At 36.1% G+C, this 21,541-nt stretch overlaps 2 long non-coding RNA genes across 2 annotated transcripts in view; one reads left to right on the top strand and one right to left on the bottom strand.

The window, feature by feature from the left end:
- Window positions 1-6,502, top strand: part of LOC137855685 (uncharacterized) — a 43,915-nt gene extending 37,413 nt beyond the window's left edge. Inside the window, exon 3 of the long non-coding RNA XR_011095892.1 lies at window positions 5,739-6,502. This is a non-coding gene — a long non-coding RNA (uncharacterized lncRNA). The remainder of the gene's footprint in view (window positions 1-5,738) is intronic.
- Window positions 6,503-10,480: 3,978 nt separating this feature from the next.
- Window positions 10,481-19,266, bottom strand: LOC137855686 (uncharacterized). Its single transcript, XR_011095893.1, has 2 exons — window positions 14,297-19,266; window positions 10,481-14,261 (listed from the first exon to the last, which is right to left on the bottom strand). It is a non-coding gene; the product is annotated as an uncharacterized lncRNA (long non-coding RNA).
- Window positions 19,267-21,541: the final 2,275 nt, after the last annotated feature.

The following is a 21,541-nucleotide window of genomic DNA, read 5'->3' on the forward strand; positions in this document are numbered from 1 at the left end:
CATTAGCTTATTTGATCTAGAAGAAGCTTCATTAATTCACGTCTTGCAGTCAGCACTCTAAAGCACTGACTTTGAATGACATTTTCTTCAGATCCTTTCAGATATGACAAACACTGGCACTATTAGATGAAGCCTTAGTGTGTTGCCTAAGAGTAAGCCTTGGGACCATAGGTCATTCAGCAATTCTGCTGTTACAAATTATGATATCTCTTGTATTAGACGATTTCCTTGCTTGTCAGAAATTATTCTTGTCACTGGCTAAGATGCAGTTTGGAATGAAAGTGATAGTGTAACATATGGCCTTTGCTGTAGGATGGCAGACACATATTCACTCATTCAGAGGTTATTAATCAGCTCTTGATGCAGTGCCCTTAACTCAGTAACCTCACTTTTGTATTTTGCAGTAGAGAAACCACTCAACCAAAGTATTTAAAGAAACCTCTGCCTTGTATTTCAAATTTCAGGAGTGCAAACTATCCTACAATTTCTAATTTCAACTTCTTATTGGGGCTAAACATCACCTGGTGACCACAAAAATAATTTTCTACAGCAAAAAGTTACGATATCATGGTTGACATGATTTGTAATAATAACTGATTTGTTATTAACAAAACTTGTAAAACCTGTTTGATTGATTTTGCTGTATTCTGCATAAGGAAAAGGAATCAACAATACACAGTAATTTCATCTGGTTATTTCTCTTTTTAGTTATTTGGTCAGTATAATTTATTAAAGGTCTTAGAAAGGCATTTCTGTAGATGAAGCTATTCCTTGGACAAAGATATTATATGTGGGCATGTCAAATAAATACATATTACAAATGTATTTAAAATATATAAATTATCCTAAACTAATATTTTTACTTCATTTGTCTAAAAAATAAATTCATAGGCATTTGAGTTTTCAGGAAGAAAAAGATCTAAAGCTAATGATGAGATTTACTGTGCCTATAATCAAAGAATGAAAACACACTTTCCAATTAAGATATAAATATTTTTGCATGACATTTTGCAGTTTAATTAAAAGTTTAATCAAATCAAACCGAATGCTATGGAAGGATATATATTCAGACAATCACAGTATGATAGCCAGATTTGTTTCACTACTTTATAAAACAAGCCCCACTAACAACAATCATCTGATAGTCCCGCTATCATCTTACAGAATGGGCCTGCTTTAAGGGATGTGACAAACAGTTTATTCTCATTTAAAGATATATTTTTTGAACTTTTATAATGTCTTCAACCTCTGTTTTTAATTTGGCACAGCACCAGACTTTATCTACAAGATGCGAAGGATGTAAAGGAACAGAAAAACATGCTCATATTTGGTTTCATTTTGGGCATGCAGTCAACCTATATATATGATGATGCCTGGATAACTGGCTGATAAATAGAATTATATTTTTGTTTTCTATTGGATTAGGTACTTAAAGAATAAGAGGTATTCATCTTTTCTAGATTATTTGTCTAAGGAGATATTTTGTTTTCCTTTTCCATTTTCATTAAAAAAAAAAAAAAAAGCCAGTAGCTTAATTTTTATGCCTCGAAAAAGAATACTCTTCCCTGAAGATAATCATACACATGTTTCTTTACAAGACTGACACACCTGTATACGAACAAATTAATTTAGGATTGGATATGAGGAAACATAAAATATATTTTTCGCTATTCTATGGAAAATACTTGTCATAACCTTTAAGACTGTCCTGAGTAACACAGCACTCATTTTTAAATGACTTTCCAGAAGCCAGCCTCAGCTAGAAACATAATTTGGTCTATGAAGTTACTTACCTTCAATTGTTTCTGTTATCAGTTACATAGAGTAATATAGTCTCTATATCACACATTTATTATCATCAGTGCTGAGAGCTGATGGTCTGATAAAAAAGAAAATCTACCATAAGTGGTGTAGAGGAAAATAATGGGGATTTTTGGACCTGGAACTTGACTCAGGAAACCCCTGTTAAACTGTCTCTGATTTAGGTAACACTGTTGGCAGTCCCTAAGGTTTAGCAAGGACTGGTATCAGAGAAGGCTGTAAAAGTTTTTATGTCTTATGATAGGTTGTGGTCCATGAAGGCAGGGCAGGAAAGCTCCTGTTCTGGCCGTTTCACTGGGGATGGACAGATATAAAAAGTGAACTGACTGCTAGAATGAAACATAGGGAAGATTCAGATGTACAAGAGTGGAATGGAGATAGTACGCTGATCAGGAGCAGTGTATAACAGATGTGAGCGAGTCCATTCAGTTATTTTTTATTGGAGATCCTAGGTCCTATGATGGACTCAACACCTTCCAGCAACCATGAGCTCTTCCTGGTTTGATTGTTAAGAAAATGGGTATTCACTTTGCTTGCAAGCAGCTAATGTTTGCTTGAAGTCCTGTTAGTAGGATCCATAAGCCCAAGCCAGGTGTCTGGATTCTTGGTACATGGAACAAAGTCATCACTTAATGAAATGTCCAAAAGCCAGAGCCAGGAGAGAAGGAAGGGTATACCAGATGCTGCATCTATGCATAGCTGGGAGTTATGCAGCAGGACATACTGAGGAGAGGATGTCATTTAACACTCATCTCACAGAAATATGCTTAATTGTTAGGAAGTAGCTGATAGCTGTTGATGCCATCAGGTCTGGAACAGGCAACATCATAACAATTCCAGGATGCTAGCTCCTTCTGTCTGAGGGTTAATTAGCTAGCCCTTGCACCCTTTCTTTATTGGCAGCATTCTCCTCCCATATCTATCCCAAGCGCCAAACCATCTCTAACGTGTAGTATCAGCCATATATAAGTGGTATAACTGCTACGGCTACATAGGTGTTATTGGCCTTAGAATATCGTGCTACTCCAAAGGTTCCCAATATTCCTGTCCAATAGCCTGTGGAGTTGGCAGTTTTTAATTCCTTCATCAGCACATCTGAGGTCCACCCATGTTTTCTGGAGTTGGCAGTTTTTAATTCCTTCATCAGCACATCTGAGGTCCACCCATGTTTTCTGGAGTTACCCAACTCTGTCAACCTCTCACATCAATATTTGTTTTATTTCTCTATATTTCTTATATATAGTACTTTTATACAGTTAGCTTAACCTCAAGTTAGTCAATGGCCCACACATTTGTCTGTGGCACTAACGTCAACCCCAGAGGGACCTTTTCCAGTGAAAATCCACTACCAAAATCTTTTCTCAAATGACATGGAATAGCTACAATTTTTGAATTGTAGAATAGAAAAAGAAGTACAGCCCAATAACATAGTGATTGCTCTATCCTCTCAATACACAAAAGTTTTGCCTGAAGACAGGCAAATGTGCAAGATCCATCTTCTTTGATCATGCTTTCACTAAAAAACTATGATATTCTGCTGTCCTCTGTCTTTTCTGTTGGTGTCGTGTTAGCTGATTAACCGTTACGGGCCCAGTCGAATTCAGGGTACTGAACCAGTCGGACATTCACCAACAACGCGTTAACCGTCTGGGGGTCCAGTCAGACATTCACCAACAACGCATTAACGGTCTGGGGGTCCATTCAGACATTCACCAACAACGCATTAACCGTCTGGGGGTCTGGATGGATTCAGAACACTGAACTATCACGGATATCCACCCTTACCCTAGTTGCACTTAATGAGAGCTATCACAATGCAATCAAGTACAGTTTATTACAGCAACAGATAATCAGGTTCTTTTGTATTGCCAGCAATAGTGACTGTCTGCAAAAGCAAGCTATCATGCATGAAATATTCAGGTGTTACAGGTGTTACAGGTGTTACAGGTGCGCAGCCTAGGAATAAACGTGTTAAAAGGATCAAAGACTCTATAGAGATTTATAAACAAGTATTCAGATCTCACCCAAAGGCGTCCTCATGGGGGGGGGGGGGGGAAGAGAGGCTCAGCCTGTCGACTGATCCCAGGAATCAGGAGGTCTTAAGGATGTTGTATTTCCTCGGGATGGTATCTCCCCTGACGGTGGTATCTTCCCTGACATCCCCTTTCTCTTGGGCCAATTGATATTATTTTCTATCTTTCAGGTGGAGCTTGAGTGGCTCTAGTCAAGCATATCTTAGTTATGATTGGTGAAAAGTTCTCCCGTCTCCGTTTAAAGTAATAGGCTCCGAAAAATTCAGAGCGCATGCTCAGTGAGGGGTGGTTGCACCTTGGAGGCGCGTAGCTTTTGGGATGGAGGTGTGTTTTGGTATTATAATGATATTATAATGAGCAAAAAGTACACTAGGGTACAGCATTTGTCAAAACATGACAGGTCCTTGGCTCAGGGTGGCAAAAAGTGCAGTTTTGTCCACAAGAACAGTCGAGTCCCCACCTGGTTACAGAGCCTAACCGTGGTGTCTCCACTCCGCTCTACGCTCCATACTGTTCCTTAGGGCTAGCACACCAAGTTTCCCCAGCGCGATAGCATCTAAGGTTGGGAACATCGGGAATGCTCAGGTAATGCAGTTATGCCCTACCCTGAAAGCCTCTTCAATGCTGTACCTTTTCCTTAAAAATGCGAATGTTAGTTTTATTTTCCTAGTTACTTCAGGCAATTACACCACAGTTGGATAACTTGACTTTTTATAAACTGTATTTAAATTTTCATTGGAGTGATTACTGGAGACCCAGTCTCCCTAATATGTAGATGTCCTAGTAGGTAGGGAAGAGTAGTATTTTTTGCCTTTTCAGGGTAAAATATAACTTGTGACTCTCCACGGAGTGTGCTGTGATTAAAACAACTACTCAGACAGTTTTTTTTGTTTTTGTTTTTGTTTTCTAATGGGCTAATAGGGCCAGTGATGCAACAATGTAAATACATTCAGCAAGCATGACATGGCTGATACAGGATTTTAGCAGTAAAGATATTTTGCAGTAAGAGCAAGTTATATTTCTCATTATTGGGGGTTTATATAGTCAAAAGCTACAGCACAGAAAGAGCTTACACTGGATTAAAGATGAAAAGACATGTTGTTGAAGATAGTTAGAATACTTATAGAACTTTAAACATTTTCAAACTCAACCTCTTTTTTTCTTCTTCCTCTTAAATGTTTCACTTTAAGACCCTCAGATGACACTAATTATACTTCTCAGGTTAATTAATCTCAGAGACTTCAGTAGCATAAGCCAAATGACCATAGGATTTGACCTAAGCTTAACCAACTCCATTGTCAAATTGCCACAGTTCACACAATGAACTGTAAACACTATGTACTTTCATTTGTTGAGTTATGATTTGATACATAATTTACATATTTTAATATGTATACATAACATACATATAAACAGTATTTTATCTTTTTAGTGATGTTGTGTTATGGAAGGAAGGTTTAGAATGCAGCAATTCTTTACATAACTTTTTGAAGAAAAGAACTACTAATGAGGCCTTACAGAAAGCTTTAAAAAATATATTACATATATTTTTTTCCCTCATTCTTTATTTCTAAGCTATTTTTTTCCTACACTGTTCACAGCTTTCTGAGTTTCATTTTTCAATTCTTTACTATTATATTCTACTCAGAAGATATCATTTATGATGAAATAAAGGGAAGAACAGTATCTCTTAAATTTAAATTAAATCTTGACATGAAATCATATTGCAGGACTGACTTAAATCCAATGTATTGGGGATATAGGACTAGAAAATATTCCTTAAACAACTTCATTGTTTCCTGCTTCACCTCTGCCACTTCATTTATGACTTTATCTATTCGCATATATTTTATTATATAAACATTATTTTTTATATATTTCCAGGATGCATCACAAGATGAGAATGCTGTTCTCGTCCTGACAATAAAACATGAACATTGTTCTAGAGAAGGTGAAAATTAATTGCATTAACTCATTAGAATTGTAGGGAAAAGCAATGGCAGGTACAGAATTAAGAACAAAATGTAGCAATACGTGAAAAATATCCTGATTTCAACTGTGAAAAGCATTTGAAATGACTGAATGTGTGAATCTATATATAAAGACTAGAAGAGAAATACAGATATGATGCATATCAACTAACGTACTATTTGCTCAAACTTCTGTAGAAAAAGAAGTCTGAAAACTGTAGACTAGTTTTCCCTTTGTTTTTTACCTTTAACATACTGCATGAAAAACATTTCTGAAAGGAAGCAATTTTGTATAAAAACTGTGGTGCCTCTAGGTTCATGTAATAAATAAATAAAAATGAAAAATACAAAATCACATTAAAGCCCGAGTTACTGTAAAGACCAAAAAAAAAAGTTTTTTAAAGTTGGAGCTTGTATTTCAGGTGCTCAAAACCACAGTTCTTTTGCATCTACTGTGCTTTTCTTGTAAAGTTGACATACATTTATCTGATAAACTTGTTCCATATTTTTGATGCCTGTTATGCCTCACCTTTTCTTGTATGAATTTTAGAGTAAATCTGTAATCTCTATGACAAAAACAGAACACTAATCAAATACATATATAAACAATGCTCACTTATTTGCTATATTTCATTTATAAATACAAAATAAGAAAATAATTCATCTCCCTTTTTATTATATTACAGTTTTTTTTTTTTTTTTTTGGTCTTTTGGTCCCATAAAAATCATATACTGTCTCTTTGCTGGATAAAATGTGCTTGACTTTGACTCTTCAAGGTATGTAATGGTGAATATATATATGGTGAATATCTGAAGAAAGAACTAAACTATAATTGTTTTTTTGTCTTATTTGTGTTTAACTCTCGACTAACCTATCAGAAAAAAAATAAAAAAGAACAAAAAAACCCCAAGCCTTCACAATAACAATAGAGATAAAAAGACGTGATTTATCTTCCTACTGATATTTATACAGTGAAGGTATTTTTACAGAAGATTGTGCGAGAAAGATGACACTTGAAGAAAATCAATCACTTACTATAAGAAATATGATCTCTCAATCATATGAGCTTTCATACTACAAATTTTCAGGTATAGGTAATGATTGTTACTAAAGTAAGTAATTACAGTTGAGAAGATGGTATCTTCTTTTATAGATTGAAATTAGAATCACTGAAATTACTTCATTGTTATGCATGCTTATTTTGTAAAAAAGATAAATTAAATGCATTCCCCTGTAATGCCTAGTATTAGTAAACTCTGGGCTTTTAATTAAAAATGTGAAGGTAATTTCACCTTTTAGAGTATAGATGTACTAAACTGAAAAATGAAATGCTAGTTATATTTGTTGTCATTCCTGTACACATGTACACATGTACACATGTGTGTATTTTTTAAATGCACACAAAAGTATGCATGAACATACGCAGAGTTAACATAGCAGACTGGAATATAGCTGAATTTGAATGGCATTCACAGAACAGGCATGAAGTTCAGAAAAGCTGCATTACATTGTCATGGTTTTACAAAGAAAGGAAATACTTTCTATATAACACCTCAGCAAGATCAAGAAAAAATAAACAGAAGCAAAGTTAGAAAAGACAAGATAAAATGAAATTCAGAAAGGCACCAATAGTAACAAGAGGTGACTTCATAAGCATATTAAAAGTCAGCCAAAGAACAATCATAGTGTTTTATTAGGCACTGAACAAGGATATCCATCCATGATGATGCCAAAAGATTGACCTCTTTTTTTATAGAAATCTTCCTTAGAAAGAGCAACTACAAATATCTGGATGCTACTGTGATATATGAGTAGCATGAGTAAAAAGTGTGAGTAAAAGCCCATCCAAAACTTCAGAAATTATAAGTTAGAGTACTTCCTTGTAACATAGACTTATCAAATTGGTTAGCCATCTTGAAAACCTCTCTGAAATGATCTCATAGAATCATAGAATCATAGAATGGCCTGGGTTGGAAGGGACCTCAAGGGTAATCTAGTTCCAACCCCAATGCCATAGGCAGGCGTGACACCCACTAGATCAGGTTGCTCAGGGCCTCACCTAACCTGGTCTTGAACACTTCCAGGGCATCCACAATCATCATTATTATTTTTTTATATTATATCTCAGAACCATTTTTTTTCTAAAGTTATGCCTAACTATGCCTACCTCTCCATGACCATGTCTCATTATTTTGCTGCCAAAAGTAAAAGTAAGGAATATTTTGAGATGTATCTTTTTTATTATTACTATATTATTACTATATTATTATTATTATTATTATTATTATTATTATTATTATTATTATTATTATTATTATTATTATTATTATTATTATTATTATTATTATTATTATTATTATTATTCCCCCAGGGTCTACAGCATCAGTATTTTCATTAATGACCTGTGTGATAAAATAGACTTCTTGTATTTGTGCAGAACAAGAAGAGAAGCAGACATCCTAGAATATGACAGAAAAAGTATTCAAAATTACTCTTTTTTTCTTTGTCAGCATGACAAAATGTTCAGAAAAAAACACTGAGATGAATTGCAAGACAGAGCACTGGTTGCAACAAATAAGGTGGAATAATCAATTTTGTAATCAGAGGACAAAAAAAAAAAAAAAAAAAAAAAAGTGAGTTGTTCACAGTTTTTAGAAAAACAAAGACATTAGAAAGTTCCAGTGTTTGACAGTCCTCATAGTATATAAGTTTTTCATTTGTTCGTATGGTATTTCTTGTTATTTCAATTTGTGCCTATTGGCTCCATCTTCTTTAATCCCTCTCTTTAAGCATCTGTGCACGTTGAAAAGAGCCCACCTGAGCCTTTTCTTCTCCAGGCTTATGCATCTTTTCCAGGCTCCAGAGCATGAAGTTCTAGGAGACAGCACGAAAAGCAGGATAAATACTGCTTTCCTCTCATCCACTAGCCAGTTATCTCAACAGATGACTGCACATTTCAGTAATATTAATGCACATATACCTGCACATTTCAGTAGTATTAATTACTTTATGACTATCTAGGTGATAAAAACAGTAAGAAATCTGATAAGGCTAAATCTGAAATAAGTCTGCAAAATCATTCAGCTTCTGGCATCTTTCTCTTCTTCTCCACCAATCTCATATTATGTCTTCAGTTTTTAGAGACAAATCATAACGTCATGAGTCAAACGAAATCAAACAAAACAAGTAATGCTGACTCACTATATTGAATACATGGATATGACAACAAGATGGCTTCATCATTTGAACAGGAGACTCTTTTTGTATTTCTTAGTGCTTAACAGACCATGAAATAGAGAAATCTATATTGTTAAAAAATATTTTCTAAGATATAATGTGAAGATGCAGAGTTTTACAGTTTGATAAATGCAGGTTATAAAACAGATATGCAAATTATTATTTTCTTTCGTTCTGGGAAGAAGAATGTCAAGTGGAAATGTTATTTCATAGTTATTTATTTTTTAGAAAAAGAGACGCATTTTGAAAATGAATGACTAAACCTGGAATAGGACTTAACTACCATTGATAAAAAAAGAAATCATTCTGTATTACTTAATAGTTTGATGATTAGACACTTGCTGGGCTGGAGGAGCCTCAGATTCAAATTTTAATATTATCTTGTTGAGAAATGTGACTGAACTGCAGACTCTCAGCTTCATAGAGTAACCAAATCAGTAGCTGTTATGACTGTAATAATCTAGGGTTTTCCTTCCCTGCAAGGCCTACCCCCTACGTGTGTTTCTCAAACACAGGCAATACCACCAACCTGCGGAAGGTTATTGTTACATACTATCTAAGCCAATAAGTAGTCATTTGTAAAAAAAAAAATAATAATAATAAAAAAAAATATATATATATATGTATGTATACACACACATCAGGAGAGACAGAATATTTTCCCTTAAATTTAGAAACCACAGCCTGACGGCAGAGCTGAATTCATTCTGCTGATGAGAGGTATTTTCATGTAACCTGGTGGAATGGAGATGCGAAGAAAACAGACACATTTTATGATAATCACCCTTTCTGCTGTTATCTCTTCCACTTGGCATTCAGCTGCAGGATGCTAATCTATTTTATATTATGCCAGTACTTAGCTGGTACTTAGCTGAAAGTGGCTTGTATGATCTGAAGTTTCCTTTAAGATAAACTGTTATGTAGCAAAAACAGAGGCCCGTGACACCTGTATAATTAATACTAGCTTGCCTTGAACGTGCATGCAGCCTGTGTAACCAGCGACAGTGTGCAGGTATTGTGTAAGGCTGCAGTGGCACAGCCACTTAGCGCAGCTTTGCACAAGCAAGGCAGCAGTGAGATGGCCAACAGGCAACGATGGGCGCACCGCAGGCGGGAGGCATTGAGGGGGCCCGGGCCACCAGGCAGACGGCACCTCCAATACACAGGAAGGAGACTGGCCAGACAAAAGAGCTGGAGACAAGGAGCACCGGGGGCAGGGCGGGGGGCCCAGAGCCTAAAAGCAGCAGGCCTGAGGCAGGAACAGCAGAGAAGGAAGCTCGCCAGCCCACCAGGCTGGGCTCCCTGCTCACCTCTCTGCAGCCCTGCAGTCTCCCATCTCATCAGCCCTTACCTACCCGGTACGCACAGGTGTGTCTGTACATGTGTATGTATGTTATAAATGAAGTCTCAACTGAATCTGAATTTACTAATATTTATAAAAGGAATATTTATAAAAGGTATAAAAGGCAAGTAAACAGTGCTGAGTGTGCGGGGAGTCTATGCTCCACCAACACGCACACACGAACATCAAACATTAACATTGCTTTTACATACTAAACCCGAGTACACCTATACATATGTGCAATCAGAAAAGGTAACAAACAATCCTTTACGTTCCATGACTTAACAGTCTCCATTTTCCATTCCTTTTGAACAATATGTCTTGCTTTAAGTTGTCAAGCAACTCAGCCTTCGGGCCTTATGTATCCTGTTCTTCCCAGATCGAAGAAAAGCGTATCCATCTCCTTTTCAAGGCCAATAGGCCTGGGTCAAAAGGCACGTCCAGGTCAGCAGGGGGTGGAACAGCAAAAGCCTTCGATGGCTGTAGCAGCAGAGGGGCCGATGGGGTAGCAGAAGGATCAGTAAAGGAGCCTGCAGCTCCCTCACTGTCTGGCAAACCACACGTTTCTGACTGTGGTCCCACAGGGCTCTTCAAGGCCTCAGAGATTGCTCACCAGGTGCTGCGCAATCCCGCCGCTACCTTGTCATTTTTAGTTGCAGAGGCCCACACCTTGACCTCAGTTTGGTCCCATATTTCAGGCTCATAAACTGTCTGATTGTTAATAAGGAGAATAAACTGTAAGGTTACCAGGACAGTCTTCGTTTCCAAGGACGTATGATTCCCCACAATGTGCAGCTGCTTACCGGCGAGGGGCAGTTGTGTGCGTGGCTCCGCTTCTCTCAGCTTGAGCTTCTCTCCAGCTCCGGTGCGGCTATTTCCAGTGACTCTGTATGAACTTCTTTGAGCAGTTTGCTGAGTTTGGCTGAACCTATCTTCATGAGGCAATCAAAGTGCCTGTTCCCGTCCTGGTCTCCATTCTGCCAGCTGGTCCCTATTCATTCCTTTTCCCTGCTTCTTTATTGATGACATAACTTCATCATATCATGTTGCATTTTTTTTTTTTTTTTTCCTCTTGAGGACAGGCTCCCCTCTTATACCCTCCTCCCCACAGCAGTTCTTTTCAAACAACTTTTCATATAACAGCAACAGCAAACACCCAGAAACTTACATGCCTTAATGGCTGGAGAACAAGAAACCTGAGACTGCATGGCGTCTCCTGAATCACCCTTCTTTGTACCCTCTAAACTCTTTTACATTCCTGATGGCCTCATCTTTAAGAGTCTAATGTTATCATCAACCACAGGGCTTTCTGACCCGCATGGCCACACTCCCACATCTCCCTCTTCTTTGTTAATATCAACCATTCTCTCGACACGAATTACCACTCCATATATAGCATGTACATATATATTCACCCTTTGCAATTTTAAGAGGCTTCATTCGCCCTGTTGTGTTTGGGTTTATTCCTGCTATTCAGAAAGTTTCTGATCCTCTCCCTTTCCTCTGTCTAATAACATGCACAGTGCTACATGTACACACCTGGCAGATTATGTGTATGATTATATCTTGAATGAAGAAGGTAATTTTCTGCTGAAATACTGGAGTTACACTGGGCAAACACCCAGAATGAATATGGACCTTAATGTTGTTTAACGTTTTCCTTCTATTATATTTGATCTCCTTTGAAGAGTCATGGTAAAATCAATACAATTGAAGAATGTGAACTGAGTAGCTTGCATACTATTACGAAAATTGTTCATGCTGATCTATCTGTTAAAAATAAAACTACAGACATCATCAAAACAGTAAACTTTAGTATTTCAAAATGTAATTGTCAGCTTGGAGTAATTGCACTTTTATACTGTGCAGCTATATAATGAATTTGTTCCCTTTAGGTACAATATACCCACAAGCATTTTCCAATGTAATAACTGAAGAACATCCCTTCTATTTTGGTGTAAAGAAAACTGGGAATATTGAATGGCTAGCTAATGAAAAATTACAGACCCATGCCAGCAACATAATGTATCAGTGGTTAGAAAGCTATGCTGTGTATTGTGCCAACAGAAGCTTTATAGAAGAAAATTGAGTTCACAGAATCCATATGAGGAATTTTAAAGTTGCAAATATTGATTGATATGCTTTAGATTGTCTCCAAGGTCCTGATTTTTCCCACAGTGTGCACTAGGAGAACACAAATTCAGTTACAGTGAATTAAATCTGAGTGCTAGGGCATGATATTTAGGAGCAGAATATCTGCAGAATTGCTGTCAGAGTATTTTTTCCACTATATTGTTCATTTTCATTTCATTTTTTTCCTTTACCATCTGTATAGACCTAATTTCAAATGAAAAATCAAACAAAAAAGTGTTCACAGTTCTATCAGGAAAAAAAGCAAATAAAAAATAATTGAATGGCTGTGACACAGAGTATAGGCAGTGCAGCACAAACTCTTTGACTGCAGTTCTGTGGAGGAGCTATTCAAAGTGCAAATTACATGGTTACAATGGTGTCAGTGAGTGTGGGTGTTAGCTTGTGTAACTCCCTATCTAGGGTGCACAAGGACAAGCCAGTAACAAGAAAAGCAATCTACAAAAAGGTTGCATTGTCTACACCATGCCTTTATGCCAGGGCTGAACTCAACCATTAATACCAGATATTGCTGTGTAATCCACCTTCTACAGCCTTCTGTGTTTAGTTTATAGAGTTCATCTGGTAGTTTAAGGAATAAATCTGGATGAAAGGAATCTGCTTTTCCTTAGATTTCAAAGTCTTTTCAGTTCTTTTGAGTTTTAAATGCATGGATAGCAAGTGCTCAGTTTCTAAGGATGTATTTTCTCAATAGTAACTGGTACAATGCCAATATGCAGCAGGCAGAACCAGGCTGTGAAAAATTCCTTTCTTTATATAAACACACACACACACATATATGTTATTTATTCAAGCAGTACAGTGTCACAAGACACGAGGAAGTTAATGAAAGGTAAAAGTAAGAACTTCAGTGACACTGAATATAAAATATATAAAAAATGTTGTAAAATAAATGTTTTAAAAAAAACTGTATTCTAGCATGTCTTTCCTGTTTATTCTTGGAGAGTTTAGTTATTCCAAACAGATATCAGTGGTTCAGTGCTGAATTTATCTACTGCCTGATACAAAATTTATTTGCTAGACCTAATAATAACAATATTAATAATAATAATAACAATCATCATTATTATTAACATATTTGTTCTTTTATGTTGTTTTTGCATGAACATGAACCTAGTTGAGTTTATCTTCATGCAATCCATTGTATCCTTTTTTCATATTTTAAACAACAACTCCCACCACCCTAGTATTTTGCTACTTGCTAAAAAGTTGGCATTAGTGTTATATAACGGTTTGACCCATATTCCTCTGTGAATTATAGCCTGCAATGGATGTTACTACCACAAGACTCACAGCTGTGAAATTTTTATGGAGAGCCTAAATTGTTGAAAAATTCTTCAGTATGTTTTATATTTTTTTTCTAAAAATGTATAAATGTCCTTAGTGAGATCTTTCAGAATCTGTTAATCTAGGAGAGAATTTCTTCTATAGCAGGATGGCTAAATATACCAAGCTAGGTGTTCTATTTACTCTCACAAAATTGCTAAATATTGAGATTTTATGACAAAACTTTTCCACCTCATATTCTGTGTTTTTCTTTCTAAGGAAAGTTTCATAAATGTCTTATTTTTTCCCTGCCCAGTCTCATGGTTTGTAGAAATTCAACCTGCCTTTCAAGCTAGTCAAGAAATGCAAGGTTTGGGGCTGAAAACAATTAGAAATTAGAAAACAATTCAGTGTATTTTCCTTTATTTCTTCCTTCATACCTTTAGTTAGTTAACTGGTTGTAGGCTTTAAATACAGTATGTAGGTTCATTGAACTGGTTAATCCCATTCAAATGTACTATGTACAGATGGGGCACTATGATCTTCAGTTACCTATAACCCTGTAAAACATTGGTAAACCCCAACTGGCAGCGTGAGTCACTGAAACGTCTGTCAGACCCAGCTGGAAGTTTGTTCCTTTAAAAATGCAACTTGTTTTCTGCAAAGCAACACAGTCACACCTCCTCTTTTAGCTGGTCAGAGGGTCAGAGTGCTGTGGGCATGGAGCATCATCGACCTCCAAAGGACTCACACAGCAGACGCCTTCACCTGCCTACTCTTGTGGCTTAGCAAGCCAGGCACAGATTTCCAGCTCCCCATGCTGTTACAGGTAACTTGTGCTCACTGAACCAGTTCCTTCCATCTGTGCTTGAAACAGTTCAAAGCCCAAAGAGCGATCTGTGTCACACACTCAGGGCTCATGAAAATACCAGGCAATCATGGTGCCATTTGCACAGTGAGAGGAAAGATTCCCTGGCCTTTGAAGGGACAGTGCAATTCTATGGTGGTGCAGCATGCAGATGCTATGTGTTGCTCTTATGTCTAATGAAAAGAATAATACTCTGTCATTAAAGGTAAAACCAAACACTGCTGTACCTAGAAAATGCAGGATGTAAAAATTACTATATAACAAAAATATCAATGACATGGTAAAATGCAAGAAAAGGTTATATTTCTGCTTACACCTTTGTTACTTCCTCTGGGAATTTACAAGAAATGCATTTCTGGCAAACCTGGTGCTACTTAGATGCTGGATAAATTCTCTGTTGCATCCTTTTGGTTGTTCTCCATAGTAGGTGTCAGGTATGTAGAGGACATAATAAACCTGTCCCTTCAGGGTCAAAAAATCAGCGTCTGTATATTCAGGGGCACCAAGGAATACTAAGGAATTGCAAAGTAAAAAAGTATATTTTCTGGCATCTATATTTTCTTTCAAGGTGTTTCTAATGTGGCCTTCAACAGATACATTACCCCAAACCAAAGAAAACCACCAATAAATCCTACAAGTGCATGCATATAGGAATTGCTATTTCTTGAATCCACCTTAACTGAACTTTGATTATTTTAGTCAAAATCTCATTTTATTTATTTTAATCACTGTTTTAGCTTTACAAAATGTATGTGTTTGTTGTCTGTTGATTTCTGTACTTCCTTGGAAATCTTTCTGAAATTTTTGTTGCAAATGTCCATTCTTATAGCTCACTCTTGAATGGTACGCTACCATCTTTTTCACATAAATGGAATGACAGAATGATGTACTGAATCAGCATGTTATGGAGCAATTATGTTTGATGGTGCAGATGTGTTCAAATTAACTTTCTTCCCTGACTTCAGAAAATCTACATCAGAGACTTAAGGGAGCATTTCTTGTATTATTAAAAATAAATTACTAGCAAAACAGGGCAGAGATTGATCCCACTCTAACAGTTTAGAGCAGTGAAAGGGAAAACAAGCCTCCTTTTCACAGTGAGCAATTTATTACACTCTAGTTTTGGCCCTGGATTGCATTTCATAAGCAAAAGTATTTTAAAGTAATACACGTCAGTCCTTTAAAGGCTTGCTATTTTGAGAATTAATTAGATCATATTTTATTCTCCTCCTAAATTTCTGTAATGATTAGTTTGAAAAGCTTGAACTAGGTACAATAAAGCATCATATGCCGAAGCGATGATCTTAGAATGAGATGTTGTCTGAGAAGTACTGGCAAAAAATATGTCATGACTGCTTTTTGAGCAGAAAACTAATATTAAAATCTGTGAAGATACTTGTCTGTAAAGAGAAGAAGCATTAAAGATGGCTTTCCTCTTAAAAGAGGCCCATATAGTCTTTAAAAATCCTTTAACAGGACCACTAGTCCTATCAGATCTGTTTATTTTTGTGTGACACGAATCAGAGTAAGTTTAGTTCTTCAGTATATTTTAATTCAAACAGAATATGTGGTATAAAGACTGTTTGCATAGTATGTTCAAGTAGACTCAAAACAACCTGTGTAAAGGCATAAGCAAAATTGCCATGATCCAAGTGGCCTAATCTTAAATATATTTATGGAAATATAAATTCCCCGTTTGAATATGGAGTATATTCCCTTTGAGATGTAGTGGTAACAAAGTACCTAAGCTTACTTCTGCTGAAATCAATGAAAAATCTTCTGAACTCTCTACAATCAGAAGTAGAGCTACATTTTCTTCAGGTAATTATTTTTCAAAAGGTTGAGTTAGCTGTTACGTCACTTGACTTTAGTGCCTAAAGCAAAACCTTTTTTAAGTGACTGGAGATTTATTTTGCAAGCAAGATCCTTAAGAAAGGATAACTTCAATATATTAAATTCACTGCTTACCTGAAAGTAAGTACCTTACATTAACCTCCTGAGGGATATATACATGCATGCCATCAAGGACAAGCTGTCAAAACAAGATCAAGTACTGCTTAAGTTTACTTAAAAGACAACTTTCATTCCAAGGTGATGTACTTCTTCAAGGTGAAGCATGTGGAATCACATACAACTCTGTTACAGCTCAGATTTTGCCTGTTAGGAAATGTCATGAAGGCTCATGTAATTTACTAAGACTAGTTAGACTTCAGTGATTGAATGCATATCTTCTAGTAAACATTGGGGATCATATATTCTTCAAGGGTTAATTAGGCATGGTCAAAATAAAGCAGACAAACAAACAAGTGTACACAATAAATCATTAATTCTTTTTTCAGTGCTCTAAGTGAAAAATCATTATTATCACCTTAGTGCTTGCAGCTTTTTCCTCTTTATATCAATTATTCTATCAAATATATTTATATAAAAAGAAAATACTGAACCTGTAGACAAAACTGTTACTAGGTAAAAGTCAAGATAATCAGATGCATAAACAAAATTAGAGGATAGCTTTTCTCACAGAATCACAGAATTTCTAGTTTGGAAGAGACCTCAAGATCATCGACTCCAACCTCTGACCTAACACTAACAGTCCTCCACTAAACCATATCACTAAGCTCTACATGTAAACGTCTTTTAAAGACCTCCAGGGATGGTGACTCTGTCAGTTTGGATACAGTATATTCTATGCATAGTCCAAATGAAATTAACGGAACATTTATGTTCAATTAATGTAAATTCTTGTTTTTCAGAATGTGTTATAAAGAAAATGTGTTTGATGTGAGAAACTTATCCTTTTTTATTCAAAAAATATAGTTTTAAGAAGAATTTTACTTTATGTTTAAATTGCAGAACTGAGAAACAAGAGAGCTTTTTTGTATTCCTTCATATGCTGGCAGATGTTATTCCAGAGAGCATTTATTATGAATATAGGTTTATGTGTGGGTAATTAATACTTTTTATTCCCTTGCTATTCCTTTTCTTGTTACCTGTGATTATCCCCCGATTACCTGTAACTAGTTTTGTCAGCAAATTGTGCATCTGTGTCAATGCACACATGTTGTTTGTGCATATTGTGGTTTTCATATAATCACTGGGAAATACTGGTTCCAAAACAGTCAAGATGAGTTTTGCTCATGACTTCAAAGGGACAGAATTTTACCTTCTGTGCTCTTTTATCTATGGCACTTTAATAACACAGAATAGCTTCTAATTCTGATGGGATGCATGATATTTCTTCTTTGAGAATCAATACTTGAGATTTTTAATCTTCAAACTTCTACAATTAATTAGTAGGTATTTGGTTCAGATTTTTGTGGAATCGTGCATGTTTACGCAGATATCTGTCACCTTTAAGGATATTTATGAAGAATGAGCTATGTAATTCTTTACAAACTATTAAGGTCACAAAGTGGAGTCATGCATTTATCAAAATTTTGGACAGTGGCTGGTTTTCCAGCTATGTAAACTGGGCTGATGTCCTCCTCTAGGTGTTTCAGCCCAGCATCTACTTCAGCTATATAAATTTAAGCAAATTGTTAATCCTTTGTTATACAGACATCAGGTTCGTTATAGTCCCTTTTCTCCCCTTCACCTACAGATTTAATTCATCTCAGTTGTATTCTGCACATTTATCTTGATGAGGACATTTTAAATACTCTCTAAGTTCAGTGGCCAAAATGTAGTTTCATGGCATTTTATTATTTTTTTTCCAGATATCGAAACTTATTTATGCTTCCTAGTACCTTTAGATCTGTATTCCTAATTCTTTTAAAGACTGTAAAAAAACAATATGAGTTTAAACTTTCTGAAGCTTTATCTTCCCTTTTAATGGGGATACATCAGACATTTGTTCAATGTCTGACTTGAAACCCAGTGCTATCCATATTACAGAAAAACAATTATGCAATGGTATTATTATCTTCTCTCTTCAGCACCTCATGTATAATCATGCTAATAAGTCTGACACCAGCTAGTACATTTTCTAAGTGATAATTGGAGATTTAGCCATGTGGATGCAATGACGTTACCAGAGGTAGCCAAATCCTAGGACTTTGTTTTGAAAACCCTTGCCCTGCAGTGTATTTATTGAATTTCATTTGGTTACTTACCTAGTTACGATGAATGGGAAGAGAAAGACAGATTTAATTTTTAGAAAACAGCGGTGTAACAATAGTGTCATCTGTGAAAACAGTAATCTGTACCTAATACAATTGCAGCTAGTCAGGCACTTTTACTAAAATAACATCTCAGGCTTATTAACAGCTGCAGTATTATCTATTTTAAACTCTAAATAAAAGAGGTACCTGTGCCTAATCCATATTCTCCTGAAAATAGTATCCATTTTTTACCTTGTAACCTTTTAGCTGAAGCTAAGACTAGAAAAATTGTTCTGAAGTTCCCTTTTTTGACTGCAGGGGACAAAGTATACTGGAAAAGTACATTATAGATTTTTTGTTTGTTTGTTTTACTTTTCGCTATTGCTTCTCTTGCTGGCCTGTATAGTTAGTGTTAAGCTGCTCCTTCTCTACCACAGAGAATGTTTACTATGAAGAAGCTTCAAACTGAAAAAAAAAAAAAAAGAAAATCACAACAAAATAAAACCCATAGAGGGAAAAGAAACTGGTAGGTATGAACACAAGAAAGAAAATGTAGAGAAAATGCTATGTGAAAGGAAAGCAGAAAAAGAAGGAAAATGGAAGCAAATTTACTGAAAAAAAATTATGGTCAAAGGTGATAGAGTGCCAGTCACAACACTTCAATTCTCAAGTTGATGAGGCAAAGGCAGAGTAATGTAAATGCTGCAGTTAAAGTGAGCGTCAGTCAAGAGTAGGGTGTAATGTAGTCACCTCCCATTGCATCTCTCACCATCTGCTAAATCTTGACATATAATATATCACAGAATGAAGTGTAAAGTGCAAGGTCAAGAGCCAAGGTATTTCTCTCATCAGGGAACTCCAGACAGAAAGTCTTTATTGATCAGTCACAGCTACCTAACGGCACCTTTTCAACTCTGTAATTGGTGCTGAAAGATTTTATGTTTTTATAACATACAGCTTGTGATGCTATCCAGCATGGCGAGGACATGCAAATGGTATAGTGGCTTGCAGGCAGATTTAATATCAACAGGAAAGGTATAGATCAAGGAAAGGAGTTTGGTAATGCCTCAGCATGATTTAATCTCAAAGCTGAGAGATGAGATGGCTGAGCGGGTGGAAAATGGTGTTATGAGATTGATAAGAAGGAATTGAATGTGTTAAAAAAATAATTTCCTGCACAAAAATCTCTTTTCAAATGATGGCAATTATACCAAACACAAATTGCTTCCTTGGGTGTCATACTTTCAGACAGAATTAATGAGTGACTTAATAACTCCTGTATTAACATAATAGGCTAGTTAGACTAATTCACTGGAAAAGTTGAAGTATCATTATATGTTTTAACATAGCATTGTTATTGGTAAGGGTATTTTATTAAGTGACAGGGAAATGAGTTAAATCACAGGTAAAAAGGATTAATCATGCAATCCACCTCTAGAGATCTGCATTTAGCCAGCATCAATCCGAAGGGATATGAACACCTAATTTCTAAACATGTCTGCCTTCACAAAGTCATATAATCTGGGAAATATAAGGACACTTTTTGCCTTAGGTATATACACCAATCTGCAAAGAAGCATAAAGTTTTATAACACCAGCATCATTCATTCCACCACTCCACCATCATTAAGCTTCTCCCTCTCTCTCTCTCTCCTCTCTCTCTCTTTTTTTTTTTTTTTTTTTTTACTCAGTGTTATTACTTGGCCATTTCATGTTAAGGTAAGATTTGTCATATGTGTTCCTAGTAACTAATCCAAATTGGTGATGAGCACTTGCAACCTCTGTTGAATTCTTCAACAAAAGTTACAGATGCTATCACCAGTCCCAAAGTTAAGTTTACTGTCTCTCACTGAGTCTTTGAAATCATATCCACTGCTTTTTTTGGAACATAGCAGATCAAAGCTAGGCAAACAAATAAACATAGAAGTAAAATGCTCCCTAAGCCCCAAATAAATTAATATTCATTTCTTAATTTCATTTTTTTCCCTGTCCTCTGAAGATAAGGTGTATTTGAAAAGAAATGAGACACAGTTCCAAGATGTACAAAGGGTCCAAAACGTACAGATTAGATAAACAATAGGTCTGGGAAATTTCGGTGCCAAAATACGCTCATTTTTCATCTCCCTGTAGGCACTGGGTCTGAATGAAGTGTGTTATTGGTTGCATCTTCTACAGATGCTTTTAGGCCCAACTGAGGCTGAAATCTAACTCCTACAGACTATTATTGTTAAGAAAAGTTTACAGTCTAAATAAGAAAAAATGGCTACATATGTGTAAAGATGAGTCAATAGCTTTACTTTTGAACAGACTGTATCCCATTTGGAAATGGGAGCAAGTTGCATCCCATTTGGGAATAGGACCTGGATGACTTGTTTACTTGGCTAAGAATTGTGCATACAAGATCTATTCATTTCTACAGTTGAGGAACAGAGCAGGTGTGTACCAAAGTCTACCTTCTTAAGTATTTCCAATGCTTAATAACCTGAAGTTGATATTAAATTTATATCCTGTGTCAAATGAAACAAGATTTTTTTTCCTGTACTGCAATCCTGTTTATTTAACTGCATTAAAAACAAACAAAACAAACAAACAAAAACAACAACAAAAAACTGGGGGTTGTGGTTGACAGCAAGTTGGATATGAGCCAGAAGTGTGCCCTGGCAGCCAGGAAGGCCAACCGTATCCTGGGACGCATCAAGCACAGCATTGCTAGTTGGTTGAGAGAGGTGATTGTCCCACTCTGCGCTGGTGC

This window comes from Anas acuta, chromosome 4, assembly GCF_963932015.1.
Source record: "Anas acuta chromosome 4, bAnaAcu1.1, whole genome shotgun sequence".
In the NCBI taxonomy this organism is placed as follows: domain Eukaryota; kingdom Metazoa; phylum Chordata; class Aves; order Anseriformes; family Anatidae; genus Anas; species Anas acuta.